Raw genomic sequence first — 17889 nt, 5'->3', positions numbered from 1 at the left:
GGGTCGATGTACAGTAATCAGACATTTTATAGTATTACTAGAAGGCGGCCTAATTTCTTACCACTTGTGAACATAAAGCAAGTTGGCATTAACTTTAAGATAGCTTCTTAAACATGCCTGAGGCTTCCAATTAACTTTTTAATTCACTTTTTCTCATAGTGATGTATTGTGCCAGAAAGTAGGCCAACCCCAGAAGCTAAACAGAACTTTAATTCACATACATCTAACCTTTACATGGAGCATAATGTCTAAATACATTGTTACTACAATGGCAATACATCAATATTGCATAAGCATAAAAAAACAGAGGTGTCACATGGGTTGGTGTCACTGGGTGCCGTAATTCATCTCTTCTTAATTTCAGTCTAGAAGGGAGGGGGAGAAGTGTGTGCTCACCCTGACAGGAAGCTGGCTTTAGGGGGTGGATACCTGCTGTGTTCAGAGATGCCTGAAAAAAACACATGAGTGCCCATGTGGTATAAGGGCGGGTCTTTGACTAGGGATTCCAATCCCGGGATCGGGATCAGCAGGATCCTGGGATTTTGGCCTAAAATAGGCGGGATTTGAATCCCGGGATTGGATCTCTTAATCCCGGGATTCCGGGATTACTGCGGCAATGCATTTTTTACTTATTTTTTAAAAGCCTGCTATTACTGACCACCCGATGGTACTGCTGTACACAGAAAGCAGCACGGCATGATGTGAGGTCAAGTGTCACGCTGTGCAGCCCAGCCACCGGGATGCCGTTTCTGACTCTGTCTGCTGTATTCAGTGTCGCCATGCCCCCCGTTGCTGTGCTGCTCCCAGACACCCGACGCAGCCTGCTGTGAAGAGCAGAGATGGTCCTGCTGCCTGTCACCAATGATGTGTAAGTGACAGTGCAGGGCAGGGGGGATTGTGAGGATTGGGGGGGGTATTAGTTGGGATGTGTTGCGGTTTTTCATTTATTAGGGATGCCAATCCCGGGAATCCCGGGATTGAGCATTTTTCAATCCCGAATCCCGGGATTGAAAAAATGCCCCAGGATTGGCATCCCTATCTGTGACATCAGCTCCAGCCTCGATCAGCCTGTCTCTGTCACATAGCCGTGGAAGTGTAAGACTTACTCACATTTGCACTGACTAGAAAAATCAATTGATGGTTCGTAAAGTATTTATGAATTTTCCTGGTGGATAGCTAGGGGGGATTTTCTTTTTGTCTTGGTGGAGGCTAACTACTAGTAGTCCTCTGCAATATTTTCAGGTCTGAATCAGGCCCTGTGTGTACTGTTTTTACAGCAGACAGAAAAGAGAGAATTCAGTCCTTCCTATTATTAACCACTTCAATGTTATGCCCGGAAATTTTCCGGGTTAAGCTGCGCTTTCCCAGCGGGCTGTCCAGGAAAATTTCCGGGCATACCACTAATATCAATGTGTGCGTCAATGGTGCCTGCAACTGTGCACCACTGGTGCATCACCAGTCCAGGCACCCCTACCGACTCTCACGTCCCCTCCCGTCGCTGCTCCTCACCTCTCTGCTCCGGCGCTCCCCTGCCCCCGCCACCATTATTTGCAGGGATATTCAGGGGGACTCGGGAGTGCTCAGGAAATCAGGCGCCCAAGTCCCCCCAAGCCACCCCGAACATCCTCAAGCCTGCTGCCTGTAGTCCCTGCAGTTATTGACAGCTGGGGAAGCAGCAGAGGAGCTCTGGTGTACAAACGCAGGAGCGGAGGTGAGGGGGGCGCCCGGACTAGTGGGTTGGAAGGAGCCTATGCTCTGTGTTATGTTTTGCTGGGGCAAGACAAACTTGCCCTGGTAGGTTTGCCCTGCCCCAGTAAAACCCACCACTCAAGGGGTTAATAAGATCTAAAAAAATCAATCTGCGTTCTATACATTATTTTGCTGTGCTCTGTATTAGTGTCTAAATACAAGGAGGTAAGGGATGTGGAAACACATGTAGAACCCAAACATTAGGCATAATGCAAATTGGATTGCATATGACATCCAGCTTGGATTAGCCCCTATCTGCGAGTTGGCTTGAGCAAGCTGTTATACTGTATTAGAATATTTGCTCTGAAATTTAATATGCAATGCTAATTCAAATTTACAGTACATTGCTTCTTTCAGAGGAAATTCACATTATTTTGCTTCAGAATTCCTTGTACAATCCCTAATGACTACTTAGGAATTTAGAAGTTTTTAATTAACTTAATTTGGCCAATAATTACATGTCCATTTTGGGGTTATTAAATATGAATGGACTGAAACTACACCAGAATCAATTTTTTCATTAGAATATGAACCCCGAATGTAAAGTATTTATGTAAACAAACAAGTGTTGCTTTTGATCAAGTTTTATTTAAAAAATTAGTCGCCTCAAAATAGCCCAAAAGCACACTTGTTTCTAATATATTTTATTTAATTCCTTTGGTATTAAATTAAAATGTGTCATTTTGTTTTACAATTAGTTTTAAAAAATGCCCAAACGTACAGTACACCCTTTAAGAGCTTCCTTATGCTCACAAACAGCTTTTTATATGGTTTATGTTGTCACTTTGGGAGTTATTCTAGTTCACTCTTTCTGACAAATTGCTTCTTAGATGGACAAAACCATGTGCACTGCAGGTGGGGCAGATGTAAAATGTGCAGAGAGAATTAGATTTGGGTGAGTTATTTTGTTTCTGTGCAGGGTAAATACTGACTGCTTTATTTTTACACTGCAATATAGATCTCACTTTGAAGTAAAACCCCACCCAAATTTTATTCTCTCTGCACAAGTAACATCTGCCCCACCTGCAGTGTACATGGTTTTGTCCTTCTAAGAAAGAATTTGTCAGAAAGAGTGAACCAAAATAACCCCCTTTGTCTGGGAAGGTCTCCGTACTTTTTTATTTAGGTCTTCCAGGTCACATTTTGTAGAAAATTCACACTTCTTTATCTCCAAAGCATCCCAAAGCCACCTGTCAGTGGAAAGTGACCTGAATTATATGATGTGCTCCACAGCTTCTCTCTCTGTTAGCAGCAGCACTTCTTCCACTGCCCAGATTGCCAAGCGGCACCATGCATGATGACATTTTCTTTTTTTTTTGCATTAAAGTTTTTATTGAAAGTATTGTACGTACAAAAAACAAAATAATAGCCATAGGTTACTCATCCACCGACACAGTCGGGGTTTGCATATGGGCATTCTTAACAGAATTTTTACTAGACATAGTAATTGAAATTTTGTTAGTTATAAGTGCACTGACCTGTAAATAATAAAAGACATATTCAACATCTAATCTCAACTGTGCAAGATATGGGTCTAGAACAAGTCGCCAGACCAGTCAGGGGAAGCAACAGAGGGGGACAGATGAGTATGAAGGTATGATAACAGGGAGCATGGGGGTGGGGGAGATGGGAATGGGGGTTGCCCGGGGGGGGCGTTCATATGTTGATAGTTTAGTTGATATTGTATGATTAATTTCTAGTGTAACTTTGGTAGGAAAGGGTGTCTTTGAAAAAGAGCCAGGGGGCCCATATTGTCTGGAATGTTTTAGAGTTAGAAGTGTCGGACAGGGCTATGTCGTCCATTGACATATAAAACTCGAGGCGGTTAAACCATTCCGCTATGGTTGGAGGGGAGGTAGACCTCCAGTGTACCGGGATGACAGCCTTAGCTGCACTATTTAGGTGTTTGAGTAAAGACTTTTTATATGTTGCGATGGGGCCATCAATTTTGTTCAGCAGCCAGAATGTGGGCTCTGTACTAATATCTGATCCCATAATTTCTTTAGTGATAGAGATCACCGAATTCCAAAATGGCCTTATGGCGGAACATTCCCACCATATGTGTAGCGGGGAGCCTGGGGCTGCATTGCACCTCCAACATGTCGCCGCGACTCCCGGGAACATTTTTGCTAGTACCGTGGGGCATCTGTACCACCTGGATAAAATTTTATATTGGGTCTCTATCACTGAGTAACTGGGTGAGCAAGATAGCGTGACCTGGAAGATCTTACTCCAATCCTTTGGTTCTAGACAGATACCTAGGTCCTTTTCCCAATCAGAGGTAAACCTTGGCAATGTGGCGAAAGTGTCTCCTATTAGAAGTTTGTACCCTGTCGATAAGAAGTGCTGGGGAGGGGAAACGGCCAGGCAGAGAGCCTCGAATGAGGTGAGTGGTCTGTGTGCTGCTGTCTTGTATGGTTGTCTGGAGAGTAGGTGTTTGATAGGTATGTACCTCCAGATCTCCGATGGGGGCAGGTTCCAAGTCTTGCTGATTTCGGGGAAAGGTGTCATCTCAGAATGAGATACCAACCGGCCAATGCGCAGTTCCCCCGCCTGAGACCAATGACGGTAGGTCAAAGGATTCATTCCCGGAGGGAAGTCAGGGTTGTTCAGTAGCGGGGTCAATGGAGAGATCGGGAAAGAGACACATGGTCTTCTCCGGAGCAATCTCCACATCGAAAGCGTAGGGCCCACTGTGGGGTGAGTTGTTGAGGGTGGTGTCTGAAGCCAAGCCGCCAGTCCGAGTCGGGATGGCAACCCATGGCTCTCGAGTATCACCCATTGTTTATCAGGTGCTTGTCTAGTCCATTCCATGATTCTCGTCAGCGTGACCGCCTCGTAGTATGAGGGTATGTGGGGTAGTTGTAGACCCCCTAGGTTTCTGCGGCGAAATAATATGTCATGTCGAAAGCGGGGGTTGCTAGAGCCCCATACAAACTCCCGAATCAGTCGCTGAATTTTAAGGAACCATACTTTAGGTATATGGATGGGGATGGTTTGGAATAGATAGAGAATCCTGGGGAGTACATTCATTTTAATGATACTTGTTCTTCCCAGCCAGGAAAATGTGCCTTTGCGCCAGTCCCGAAGTTCATTTTTAAGTTTGGTCAGGAGTGGTAAGAAGTTATCTGAATATAGCTGAGATAAGTCTCTATTTATCCAAACACCCAAATATTTAATTTTTGAGGGGTGCCATGCAAAGGGGAAGGTGCTTTTCCAGTTTTCTACCATAGTGGTGGGGGCGGTGAGGTTAAGGGCAGTGGATTTGGAGAAATTGATTTTGAAGTGCGATAGAGCCCCGAATATATGAAATTCAGAGATGAGATTGGGGATTGAGATGGAGGGATTGGTCAAAGCAATCAACAGGTCATCTGCAAATAATGCTAATTTGTATTCCTGGCCATCGATGGCCAGACCTGTAATATCTGGGTTTGTTCGGATTGCCCTGGCCAGGGCCTCCATGCACAAGACAAAGATGAGGGGGGATAGGGGGCAACCTTGGCGGGTTCCGTTAGAGATCCTAACTGGGTCTGAGAGGGTGCCATTCACTTTGATACGAGCCGTAGGTGTGGAGTACAGTGTTAGGATTCTACTCAAAGAAGTAGCACCCAACCCCATGTGTGTTAACACTCCCCTCATGAATAGCCAGTTAACTCTATCGAACGCTTTCTCTGCGTCGGTTGTGATTATTATGGATGGGTTATGGGTGTTTGAGGCTAGGTGGATCAGGTCTATCACTTTAGTGGTGTTGTCCCTAGCCTCACGGCCTGGGACAAAGCCCACCTGGTCAGAATGGATTAATGTCGGAAGGAGTGTTTTAAGTCTGTTTGCTATAAGTTTAGCAAATAGTTTGATGTCTGTATTTAGGAGGGAGATCGGTCTGTAACTAGAACATAGAGTCGGGTCTTTACCTTCCTTGTGTATTACCGTGACATGAGCTTCCAGGGACTGTGGGGAGAACCGCATAGAGTCAGAAATAGAATTGAAGGCAGCAAGCATCTTGGGCAGGAGGATGGAATTAAACGTTTTATAGTACAAAATTGTATATCCATCAGGGCCCGGGCTTTTGCCTGTCGGAGTGGTTTTCAGAGCGTCTTCTAGCTCTTTTAAGGTAAATGGGCTGTCCAGCCAGTCCCTGTCGGCTTCTGTTATGGTAGGGAAGTTTATATCTTTTAAATATTTGGCTATTTTCGTCTGTAAATCGCTTACCCCCAGTGGGGAATCTGAGGGAGAGAGATTGTATAATTTAGAGTAATATGATTGAAATGCAGACGCTATGTCTGGAGTTGTTTTGCAATCTTTTCCCTTGTCGTCTTTCATTACGTCGATAAAGGCTACTGCTCTCTGAGCTCTTAAGGCTCGAGCAAGTAATTTGCCTGGTTTGTTTCCCCATTGGAAGTAGCGATTTCTGCAGAGCTTAAAATCTCGCTTAACTCTCTCATTTAATAGGGAGTTTAGTTCCGTCCGTGCCGACATCAGGGCCCGTCTATCCGTATCTGATAGGGATGCTTTATGTGTTAATTCTAACGACCTGATCTGTAGTAGTAGTTGTGTCTTACGTTCTTCTTTTTGTTTCTTGATGTGGGAACCTAGTTGCATCAATTTCCCTCTTAACACACATTTATGAGCTTCCCAGACTGTTACCTTGGATACTTCAGGGGAGTCGTTGAGCTCAAAATAGTCAGTGAGAGTCTGAATGATTTGCGGTCTGCAACAGTCATTGGAAAGGAGGCTCTCGTTCAGACGCCACGAGCAGGGTCTGGATAGAGCAACATCTGTATATAGTGTTAGCGTGATCGGTGCGTGGTCAGACCAGGTTGTTGGTTCAATGGAGGTTTGGTCTATTAGGTGGAGAAATCTGTGTGGGAGAAGGAAATAGTCTATTCTAGAGTATGAGTTATGGGGGTTTGAGAAGAAAGTGTAATCACGTTCAGAGGGATGTTGAAGGCGCCACGTATCGGACAGCTGATGTTCGTGTATAGTGTGTCTAACCCCACGGTAGACCTTCTTAGTGAAGTGTCGTGACAGTGTGGAAGAATCCATGTCAGGCTGAAGTGTCCAGTTAAAGTCACCCCCCAGTATAAGAATCCCTTCTGTCAGGGCTTCAATACGTTCAAGTACTTTCTGAAGGAAAGAGGGCTGATTGATATTAGGTGCGTAGAGACTGACAAAGGTATATTGTTGGCCATGTAGAACGCCTTTTACTAATAAAGCTCTCCCTCCTTCAATTGAGTGGGGCTCTAGGGACTTGAAGGGTAGGCGGCGGGAAAATAATATCGCAACCCCAAGTGTTTTACTGCATGTATTGTTGCTGAAGAAAGCAACAGGGAAGTTACGGTCTTTTAGTGAGGGGGCTTTATCTGCCAGAAAGTGGGTCTCTTGGATGAAGGCTACATCCGCTCTGAGGGCGTAAAGTTCTCGTAAAGCTCTGGACCTTTTTTCAGGGATATTTAAACCCTTTGCGTTGATGGAAACAACCTTAAGGGTTGTTCGTCTTGTACTAGTCATCAGGACTTAATGGTGAGCCCGGGCGTGGGAGGGGGAAGAAGGGGAGAGGAACAGAGGGGTATTTGGTAGAGGTTAAATACAGAGGCATTAACTGTAACATTTGCAAAATCTGAAAATAATTAACAAGTACGAGGTCAGACCGCTCCTTGCTTTCACTGGTGCAGAAGCTGCAGCCAGTTGCAAGGACAAACAAGTGCGGCACAGGGGGCATCGGGTGGGTTGTAGTCCACAGCCATCCAATCGATTGTAGATAAAAAGAAAGTCACAAAACATTGAACAGTGAACTGACTAGGCCACCTATGGGATGGTTAAACATTTATCCTTCCTCTGCTTTTTTTTTTTTTTTTTTTAATATCTAAATTTGAGGAGGAGGGGTTGGTTTGTGGCCTAGTATTTTACTTATATAATAACACATTTTTTAAATAGTAACTTAGTAAGTAAAGGGTCACTCATATATAAATATACGTTCAGTAGGCGAGGAGGTGGTATAGATAAGTTTAAGATATACTCACAACACAGATTACAACTCAAAAAGAGTAGTGGCCAGATGAGGGGCGGAGGTAGTTCTATCCAATGGAAGTTGGGCATCATAAACTCCAATAACTGTAAAAATGATAATAATGTCCCTGAAAGTTCGTAGAATTTATGTGGGAACTGCAGGTGAGTTTAATTACAGTTCCGTGTAGGCAGTGGGAAGCCACCAGGTTTTATGGCCGAGCTCAGGTGACTCTGCTGTTCGTTGTATGGCGCCGACGGTTAGGGCTTCTTCTTTGATGTTCGACGACTGTCCAGCCGTCCTTGTCAAGTCGGAGTGGTGAAGGTATGCTTATCGAGTGTTCCGGCCAGTCAGGAAGTTGAGGAGGTTCAAAACCCAAAGCGCTGCAGAAGGGTTGGAGATCAGAAGGATCTTTGAGGGTAAGTACTTTACCCTTGTGTATCACCTGGAGACTGAAAGGGAAGCCCCATTTGTATTTTAGTTCTAGACGGCGTAATTCAGTGGTGAGAGGTCTAAGTGCTCTTCTTTGTTGCAGTGTCGACCAGGACAGATCCTGGAAGATTTGCAGTTTTTGCCCATCAATTTCAATTAGGTCTTGAGTACGCGTTTTGCGGAGTATTTCTTCTTTTTGGGTAAAGTAGTGAAGGCGACAAATAATGTCCCTGGGTTGATCGGATGAGGAACTGCGTGGGCGGAGTGCTCTGTGAGCTCTATCAAAGGTGATTGTTGAGTTAGGATCTTTCCCTAGGATCTCATTGAAAATCCTGGTGAGGTAATCTGTTAGGTTATTCGTTGGTACGTCTTCTGACACCCCTCTGATTCTTAGATTGTTACGTCTCCCACGATTGTCCAGATCTTCTAATCTTTGGGAGAGGGCGTTGATCATGTCAGTCTGTTGGACTGCTGTCTCGCGTAGATCATTATATGCCTGGGCCATGGTGTCTTGTTTGTCTTCGCATTTAGACATCCTGTCTCCTAATTGGGCGAAGTCGGCTCTGATCTCTGCCATCTCTGAACGTATGGTGTCCCGCAAGCTACGGTCCAGGGAGTCAAAGTCTTGGCGGGTAGGCATAGTACGTAGCATTTGTATTATTTGTGATAGATCCCCTCCCTCGCAGCCTTGAGTATGTAGAGGAGTTGGAGGTGAGGCTTGTGAAGAAGGAGGTTCTTGCACGGGAGCGCCTTGGGAATTAGAGTCCTCATTGTGGAGCGGAACTTCTGTGGGTTTGAGAAAGTGTCTCATGTCTGTTTTGGACGGGGTGGATGAGGGTGTAGCCATTTCTTTATCGTCGCTCACCTTTTTATTTCTGCCCATACTACGTCGTGGGTGTTCAATTAATAGAATTGATCTGTAATATTTCTTCACCTTTAAATAGGATATCGAGTGACTTGTATGTGTTAAGCTTAATAGGGTGACTGTTTTCCACTTTCCCCCGACATGTGGGAGGCTAGGCAGCCATCACAGCGGCAGAGGGAGCCCTTTTATCACATGGAGGTGTTGTGGGAGCATATAGCATGAGTCGTTTTCATATCCCTTATAGGGCAATTGGGACAGAGACCTTGGAATTTTATAGGTCGGGTCGTTATGAGTATCTCCTTATAGTCAGAGGTAGAGCAGAAGCAAAAAGAGATTGCTTATGGTAGGAGCCGTTGTGGGAGGGGGGGGAGCCCTCTTTGTAGTAGATCACTCAGTGGGCCGGTTCCTTGAGGTGGGGTGTCAACTGTTTAGCTTGGGCTGGGTATCAAGGTCCTGGCCGCAAGGTCACGGGAAGGCCGCAATCCGCAGAGACCCGTAAACGGGCCCCCCGACTCCGCTGCCTCCGCGACCCGCAACCCACTGCGGGCGCTGGTGAAAGGGGACGCCCCAGAGGTGGGTGCACTGTATGTGGGGATCTTTGGAGCTTTTTTTTTTTTTTTTTATTGTTATTATTTTTTTATTTTTATTTTTATTATTGTTATATTTTTTTTTTTTTTTTTTGTCTTTTTTACATATATATATGCCCCTGTGTGAGAGCTTGGAGATTTTGCTGTCCTATGGTGGGGGTTGTATAGGTCTGGTGTCTGGTGTCGCTGGCAGGGGACTTTCACCTTCTCCCAGCAACAGCACCTCGTGGTGAGCTGCACTGCTCCTTCTGTCTGCAGAGGACACTCGTGTAGGCTGTGGGATTTACCACTACTTTGGTGTAGCTAAGGGCTGCAGCCAGTGATGTTTTTTATTATTAATTTTAACAGTGGGGGAAAGGAGAGCAGATGTCCGGCGTCTGCCACCCGCCAATAAGAGGGGAACAGGCGGCCAGAGCAGCGCAGGAGGCTATATGTCCCTCCGGCTACTCTCTGAACCCAGGATCCCTCAAGTCCAGGCAGCCGAGCGCCGAGAACCCGACAGCCGCCGCACTATATGTTCAGCAGCGGCTGGCGCACTATCTCCCCCAGCGGGCCCGCCTCGTGTGTAATGCTTCAGGGGCACTCACCACAGGGCTCCAGAGACCGGGCAATGATGGGGGTCCTCTTCGAGTGTCTCCGGTGAAAAACGGAGGTTTCCGGCGCCACGGAGCTCAGCGGTCGGGGAGGCTCCAAAATCCAGGCCCCGGCTTAGCCAGTCACCCAAGGCCGCAATCCGCAGAAGCCGTCAGAACGGCTTCCCGACTCCGCGACCTCCAGCAACAGGCACGGGGGGGAGCAGGGGAGACCTGGAGAGCAGGGGGGGCTCCCTGATGTTTAATCAATTGGTCCCAGGCGGTTAATAATATTCTTTTGGCACGGGAGCTCGCCACAAGTGCTGCGTGCTCGTATGGCTGCCAAGCCACGCCCCCGCATGATGACATTTTCACTGCAACAGGCACCCTGGAAAAAGTTCACAATACAAATCCCAACTGTGGCATCTGTACCGATTTAGCTGGTACAGTTCAGTTTTTTTACGGTCTGTACCGGCTAAATAAAAGTGTATCAAATGTACCGTTTTTTGTCGATCGGGCACCTGTCTCGGAGGTACACAGCCAATCATAAGTGGTGGTGTTATTGGAGGCAGCACCGGAAAAACAGGGGCTAGCTGCAAAGCAAGGCTTGCACCGCATCCAATCCCAGCACAGGGGGCCAGGAGGCGGTGCTTGGGTCCACTCCTCTCAATGCTAGAGACACAATGGCAACTAACAGTAACTGCAGCCCAGCCTCCGCTCCTGAGTGACAGCACTGATGGCCAATCGTCACTCCACCCACCCTGCCTCTCAGCTGTGACCAGCGAATGTACCTGAGTGGACCTGCGCACTTTCCATACCAAAACAAACAGGCACCTGGGACCTGATGGCCTGTGTCTCCTCTGTCCTCCTGTGTCTCCTCAGCTATGTGCCTCAAGCACCATTGGCCCATGTTTCTGCATCTACAGCCCTCCACCCCAAGTCTTTTTGGCCCCCCTCTCTTTGTGGCTTCCATACATCAGAGTGACATAGTGATGTCACATATGCTGCAAGAGAAACAACAACAAAAAAATGTATTACACCTGCTGACTGGCTGTCAGCAGCATGGCTGCTCCAGTCTGGAGGAAGGAGAACTGGACTCCTGATATTAATGTGGGACTGAAGGCCCTCAGAATTCTAGGAAAAGTAACCCCTTGTGCTCCCCTGGTGCATAGCATTATAATACAGAATAACATACTGCTTTTAAAATGACAAACTCTATTAAAAAAGAGAGATACTTTAACAAAAGATACTGTCTCTATAAAATACTGTCTCATTTTATCTTCCACTGTTTTTAAAAGGTCAAATATAATAGGTTTCTTGGAGGAAATAAATAAAAGGTGCTGTACAAAAATTATTTATTGTCTATGGTAATATGGCTGCTGAGCCTGATGCTATATTTCCCTATGATGAAATCTGTACAGACATCGCTTAGCCATATATTATAAAGGAGAAAGACTATAATTAGACCACCATTCGGTATCATTGCCTGTCTTGGGACAATGAATACAATTGAATATACATTATAACACTTACAGTGAGGAATTAGAATTCTAGGCATATGAAAGTATTTAAGCAATTGTTCAAATAATCTTGCCCCATTTTTTTATTTTTATTAAACAGACATGGTGACACACAAAGCAAGAAGTTCAGATTACTGCTATAGACCGGTACACTAAGGTTTGCAGTATTTTTTAATGTATACGGTTATTCCTTATGTACTACTATTAAAATGGCATAATAGAAGTACTGACAAAACTGGCTCACTGTATGAACTTTGTTTTATATAGTGGGGTCAGATATAACTTACTCTTAATGCACATGTGCCGTTTCTAGGCCACTTTGTGCTCGGTTCCAGAAACTCAAAGCCAATGCCTCCCAACTATTGCAGATTACACTGGACATATTGTTTTAGTGTAGTATATGAACTAGTATGCTAAAAATTAAGACCAATGATTGTACACAATTTAAGACACCTATAGGGGTGGTCTTGTTTAGATATTGGTGATGCACCCAGTCAGTAGATGTCAAACATCAAAACAAAAAGGGAAAGAAAGACTCTTTGTTGGGGCATGCTTATCAGAAAGAAAGTACTTAAAACATAACTTTTATTAAGTTTTTTAAACTGAAAAAAATGTGATCCACCTGATTTCACGTTAAATTATAAATCAAATTATATTCAAGGCTGTGATAGCTGGTGAAAATATTATTTATATAATTTCTGAATAAAATCTAAAATTTGTCTCTCTCTAATGAACAAAATATCTAACCAGGACCTGGACAATAAAGAGATATGCATTATATTGAATCAAAACTGGAAGGTCTAGGGGGCCATATTAAGAAAAGGATTATGTGAATGGTCGTGCTGTTGTCCAAAATCTGCTTCTCCTGTGTTTCCCAGCCGCCATTGAACAGATGGAGTGAGATTGTCTACAGACCATGAAAAAAGCTAATTTACTCAGATCTGCTGTTGGTAGAGCTCAACAGTTCATTCTGGTGACAAAATCAGTGCAGAGGGAAAGCTGATAGAATTCCAATGAGACTCTCGGACCTGCATTGACTTGAATATAGCTGGGCAGTGCCCTGCTCTCTGCCTAGCTGTCAATGGCTGTCATTTCTGCCCTGCAGTGGCTGTCCCCCAGTTATCGCAAGCATGTATTCCCCCTTGGCAATGAGCATGCAATCCCACATGGCAATGAGCATGGAACCCCTGGCAATGAGCATGGAGCCCCTGGCAATGAGCATATAGGTAATTGACATTATGGTGTGTGGCTTTACATGTAATGGGCATTATGGTGTAAATTTTTAATGCACGCCTTTTGAAGCATATTGTGCATTACTGCTCAATCTGTTTGGTATAGTGTGTATTTTGGCTCAATCCATGTGGCAAAATGTGAATTTTTCCTTAATATGTGTGGCATAATGTGAATTTTGACTCAATCCATGTGCCATAGTGTGAATTTTGGCTCATTCCATGTGGCATAATGTGTAAGAGGCAAGTACAGTATAAGGGGGTTAATATTGATTTGTTGCATGATTTGGGTTGCATGATTTGTATAAGGGGTATATGGTGTGGTAAACTTAGGTGACCACATAAAAGGTTGTCTACCAAGTTTTGGCTTTCAGTTTTTTTATGACTGGAGTGCCGCCTCACCCCGCAAGTATCTTAGGACATCGGCATCCTGCGGGTGCACCTTTGGAGGGCACCCGCCAATATATCTCCCTGCATTTTTCCTATGCCAGCCCCCTGCTTTTTCCAGGCATATATAATTAGTTGAAAGTATTTACACAAATAGAGACACACCCATGAGCAGACCACCTAAACACTGGTCATGCCCCCCATATTATTAGGTGCTGGCCACAACCCATATTATTGCGCATAATAGGCCCATGATAATTTTCAGCTCCAAGACCATTTAGACGTTAATCTGGCACTGGTGATGTATAGTCAGTCAGAGTTGTACCCTTTATCCAATGTCTACTGCACTGGTAGAAAGTATGCACTCATAGGAGGAGGGACAACGCCTCTATTGGAAAGCTTGTGCCAGGTGGATTCTTCAATATTGTGAAAATGAAAGAAATACTGGTATAGTGTAATACCATTAAACAAACTACTGCATACTTTAGGACTACGTGTTCCATGCACGTCAATTCTGTTTCCGGCCTCGACCAGAGGTGCTTGTCTTGGCTTTTATTTTCTTGGATCAGTCTGATTTTGCTAGGGCATGTGGTGTCCACAAACGGCGCCCTGTTGTTGAAGTCCAGGATCACCGATTCCGAGATTTTATATAAATTAATGAATAAAAACAGATAAAAGACCAATTAAAAATACTTATTATTAAAACAAAATGAATATAAAAATTATAATACAAAGATAAAAAGAGCTCCTATAAAAGAATTCTAAGATCATCTAAAGCTTTTTATAAAAAAACACTTTAACTCAAGATCTTTACTCAAACCAACGGGATTGAGGGTTTTAAAGGTGTATATTGTATTCATCTCATTCTTAGCCAGTTTAGTTGATATACTAGCCTTTTGTTAAGATGGACACATGAAGGGCTATTACATTGAATGAACAGCCACCATGCTTAAGAGGCATGAGTGGGACAGCATTTGCAGTGATTGGAGATCACAGGCTGATGTTCATTTGGTCATTTTTATTGCACATATCTTGCTACCAAACTAATGGGTGACGCAGAGAGAGAGAGGGTGCAAATGCACTATGCGATCATTACATTACAATATAATATATAATAAGAGGTTGTTAGTATATCATTGGCCAGGGATATATATAGATATACTAACAACCTCTTATTATATATTATATTGTAATGTAATGATCGCATAGTGCATTTGCACCCTCTCTCTGTGTAAACCATTTTATTCTGAGCAGATGGCACCTTTCATTACTGAGGGTGTGCAATTTAGAGCCACTTTTCCAAACTAATGGGTGCAATGCGAAAAGTCCCATTTGAGGGTTCTCAAACAAACTAGGGCCCAAAAAAAGTGTTTAAATGTTTTGTGGTGCCCTCGGGTGGTTTTTAAGTGCCCTTTATCCCAGAGGAGAACTCTTTAATGATAAGCACCTACCTAGGTTACCTTGACATTTGGAGGGCAGGTTCATAATATTGTCCAATTCTATGCCATAAACCTTATATAGAATATATAAATAATACATATAATATAATGGTAGTATTATAATGTATTATAATGGTTGTATGGTGCACCTGATCTTTTGTTTATAGTCACAGCCATGTAGCACATCCAATTATAAGTAGGTAGGTGTTAAAATGTTGTTGTGTAAAGGGTTTTTCCTCCTAAATGTAAACCCCTCAGGTTCTTGAACAACATTTCATATTACCTTCCCACAAAATGAAATCCAACTTTTTCGTGGGGGCATCAATTGAGCAGAACCCAGCATGAACAATTCTGGGAATAACCCCAATCAGTACATTTTCTACCATCAAAAGATGCAAAATCTTGAACAGCCAACTTATATGGCAGCTATATGTTCAGATCCATATGCTACAAAACCGGACAATAGTATAAGCATAATAGTTTATAATGTTCATGTTGGTAAATTACCATTAGGACCTGTTATACCCTCTGATTTAAGGTAATGAGGCTTGTGTACGATTTCCAGAGATATCATTCTTCTTTTAGCAACCTCAACCTTGCATCCATAATCCTACCCCACCTTGCACCCATCCCCTTGTAAATACACTGGAGGGAGGAGCGAACATGTTTATTTTCTTCCCTTGTCATTTACTTTGTTCTTTCACCTTACTCTTGCTGTCCATTAACTTTTGTTTGCAACTCACTGTAATTAAATCCCTCCCAAATGTCCAAAATGTAAGCCCACAGCATCTATTCACAGGAGACAGAGGGACTGGGGGCATGCCAGCAGCTCACAGAGCACTGAGCATGTCCCCCACAGTGATGGCAAATGGGAAGCGTGGATCGCGGGAGCATCATCCACAAAGCCATGTCCCCTTTCCAGGAATGCCAGGTGGAGGAGTCCTGATTGGTCCAGGGATGATGTCGAGAGGTATGTCATTTGTCAAAGCAATTTTAGAAAACACAGCGTCGAAATCCTAGGACTGGTATAAGGCACCCTAGGCAAAACTTCAACCCACTGCGCCCCCCCATACTGCCACCAATACTCACTTTCCAACCCCTTAAGGCATACTTACCTAACATTCTGGAATGGCAGGGAGGCTCCCAAAAACTGTGTGATCCTCCTAGCCCCCCAGGAAGGTGGGCAAGTCCCCTCTTTCCCTGGATGCCTCCATTTGCCACTCTCAACAGAGTACAAGGAGGAGGAAGCAGCTAAAAAGTATGACTCAAGGGAAAGTATGGAGGTGAGGTCTTAGAAGTTCCAAAGCAGCCACCCGCATTAATCACAACAAGGATCCTCATAGACATCCTTGATTTTGTGATAGGCAGACTTGTTGGCACCTCCTCAAATCCCGGTGCCCTAGGCAGCTGCCTAATGGTAAAGCCGGCACTGCTGGCACTACTGTTCCCTGCAGATGGGTATACAGAAAATGAACAATGATTGCAATATCTGCACTGCACTGTTTGCAGTATCTACACTGTTATTAATTGGTTGCATTGGCTGTCATAATGAATAATCATCTATGTGTCGGTACTGAATGTTTTCTCTCCTGACATGCCCCTACTGGTGTCGGACGAGATGCCGGCATCGGGCGCGCCACATTGACGTCATCGCGACCCCCGTCCGGGTGTACAATAAGTGAAACTTTTTAAAAGTGCACTTTTTATAGATTTTCTCAGATATAACTGAATCATTTGGTTGCCCCAGATCACCAGATCAATGAAAGATGCACAATCTTAAAACTGTCAAAATATTAATGTTTTTATTTTTTAATACCCTTCCCTTTTATATGTAGCCTACCATCCCACCTTAGTTTTTTGTTCTACATCTCCCCTTTTTAGTTTTCTTATTGCAGTATTCTCACCTTTTCTATGAATTTTAATATCAACTGTTTCTATAACTGCAAATTTTCTTAGACTTTATTCTTATATATTTAAATACATGCAGTAGAATATTTTATTGAGCCTTGTAAAATTCAAACTGAGTTATTGTTATAATTTATAACAACATTAGGCTGTGCATCATTACTGCAATGCATCAAGAATTTGTTAACAGATGTGATCCTTTCACACCATTTAACATAATGAGACCACTTATAAAAGAATATGATTAATATCTATATTTCTATACTGAGAGTACATTGTTATCTGCAGTGCTAATGGATAAAAAAAACTATTGTATGAACAAAAATAAATTCAGAGCTGCTCTTGAATGAGTCAATCTGGGATGTTAAATTGTCATTAGTCTATTTAGTGGTTGTATATATATATATATATATATATATATATATATAAAATGCAGATGAGCAGCGGCACTCCTAGGACTTGATATATATGTGTGTAGATATATATATATATCTACACACCCACACAATGTGTGTGTGTGTACAAACTTATGCTCTTCTCAGAGCTACAGCCAGCACTCACAGAGACTTGTAAAAATAATTAGAAGCGACACCTTGGTACAGTCAATGTTTCTGAGGCGTTTTAATACCTCTTTCGTCAGGACATAAAAAGTAACAATCAGAGAAAACCATTTATATTGCTTACCCAAATGGCCCAAGAGAATCTCCTGCACAATGCACCTGGACGGGGGTCGCAATGACGTCACTGTGGCGTGCCCGGCACTGGCGTCTCGTCTGATACCCCTAGGGGCATGTCAGGAGAGAAAACCATCATATTCATCATGGCAACTGTGGGGCATAAACAATACATGTATTAAGTACCGACACATAATGTAGATACATATTCATTATAACAGCCAATGCAACCAAATAATAAAAGTGCAGATGGGATTTGTGAAAGATAGAAGGATGGATTTTGTACATTGCATACAGTCCCTTAGACTGACAACATATTTAAAAGACTGGAATAAGTATATTATGTATTCGTGGAGGCATCGTCAGTCATATATTTACAGAAAACATTGCAAACTTTGCTATTCATTCATACTCAAAGGGAATACTGTCTGCAGCCTATCAATCCAACATGCCATTGTAATAATATGTTATTATGGTCACCACATCAAATGGAGGGAGGAACCCAGTCTATCATTTTGCATCTTAG

The sequence above is a fragment of the Crinia signifera genome, chromosome 4, assembly GCF_055691185.1.
Source record: "Crinia signifera chromosome 4, ASM5569118v1, whole genome shotgun sequence".
Taxonomy (NCBI): Eukaryota; Metazoa; Chordata; class Amphibia; order Anura; family Myobatrachidae; genus Crinia; species Crinia signifera.
Note: the sequence above shows the minus strand (reverse complement) of the source record.